Source organism: Bison bison, unplaced genomic scaffold, assembly GCF_000754665.1.
Source record: "Bison bison bison isolate TAMUID 2011002044 unplaced genomic scaffold, Bison_UMD1.0 scf7180017864297, whole genome shotgun sequence".
Taxonomy (NCBI): domain Eukaryota; kingdom Metazoa; phylum Chordata; class Mammalia; order Artiodactyla; family Bovidae; genus Bison; species Bison bison.
In genome coordinates, this window is record NW_011494869.1 from 3,814,887 (window position 1) to 3,815,243 (window position 357).

The window sequence follows — 357 nt, forward strand, 5'->3', positions numbered from 1 at the left end:
ATTTATGACACCAAGAGGGAGAGACTCTGGACCTGAGACCCAGTGACAGACTGGAAAGCCACACTTCTGCCAGTGTCCCCTGAGCCCGCTGGTCTGTCTCCTCAAGCATGGAAAAGGAAGAGGAGAGGGTGGGTAGAGAGGGTGGGAGACCCGCGAGGAAGTCAAAGACATCACGGCCACTTGAGCAGATGCAGCAGAAGGCAAGTGTGGGCATCTCCTTGACCAATCCATGAGCAATCTGCCGGGGAACCAAGATGGGGTGAGGTGGGGTGAGGGCAGGGCAGGGGCGAGGGTGGGCCATGGGGAAGGGGGTAGGGAGGAGGGCCGTGTGTGAGAAGCTGGGGGCCCTCCCCGGGT